We start from the raw sequence: 1081 nt of genomic DNA on the forward strand, positions 1-1081 counted from the left end.
AGGCCAGGTATGACCCCAGGATTTTGTTTTTTTTTTTAAGATTTATTTATTATATGTAAGTACACTGTAGCTATTTTCAGACACACCAGAAAAGGGCATCAGATCCTATTACAGATGGTTGTGAGCCACCATGTGGTTGCTGGAAACTGAACTCAGGACCTTTGGAAGAGCAGTCAGTGCTCTTAACCACTGAGCCATCTCTCTAGCCCCATGACCCCAGTTTTATTTGACCTTCCTGGGGCGCAGGTTGTAGGTATGGCCACACTTCTCGTTGCACTGGGCTGCACGAGGGTGCAGGGGTTTGTAGTACTTGCAGCAGATCATCTTCTCCCATTTGTACTTCTGGGCAAGCTGATGAAGGGAGGGCTCAACGATGCCATCGCACAGAGGCAGCTCCAGATACAAGGTGGACTGGTTCTGGATGTAGCAGTCAGATAGGGTGCAGCCATCCTCCAGCTGTTTACCGTCGAATACCAGCCTCTGCTGGTCAACTGGGATGCCTTCACTGTCTTGGATCTTGTCCTTGACATTCTTGATGGTGTCACTGGGCTTGACCTCAAGAGTGATGGTCTTGTCTGTCAGGGTCTTCACGAAGATCTGCATGTTGGTGTCTGCCACTTGGCTGCCTTGTTGAAGAAAAAATAAAATGTTTTAAAAGAAGAGCTCAGTTGACGAGATGGCTCAGTGGGTAAGAGCACTGACTGCTCTTCCAGAGTTTCTGAGTTCAATTCACAGCAACCACATGGTGGCTCACAACCATCTGTAATGGGATTTTTAATGTCCTCTACTTGTGTGTCTGAAGATAGCTACAGTGTACTCATATACATTAAATAAATAATATTTAAGAAAACATTTAATATGGGGATCTAGCGAGAATTCTGAAGGAGCTTGTAGCCCCATAGAAGGAACAACAATATGAACCAACCAGTACCCCCAGAGCTCTAAGAGAATAAACCTTCAACCAAATACACATGGACGGACCCATGGCTCCAGCTGCATATGTAGTAGAGGATGGTCTTGTTGAACATCAATGGGAGGAGAGGCCCTTGGTCCTGAGAATGCTGGATGCCCCAATGTCAGG

At 46.3% G+C, this 1081-nt stretch overlaps 1 pseudogene; it reads right to left on the reverse strand.

The window, feature by feature from the left end:
- Positions 211–641, reverse strand: Gm12617 (predicted gene 12617; annotated as a pseudogene).

The sequence above is a fragment of the Mus musculus genome, chromosome 11, assembly GCF_000001635.26.
Source record: "Mus musculus strain C57BL/6J chromosome 11, GRCm38.p6 C57BL/6J".
Taxonomy (NCBI): domain Eukaryota; kingdom Metazoa; phylum Chordata; class Mammalia; order Rodentia; family Muridae; genus Mus; species Mus musculus.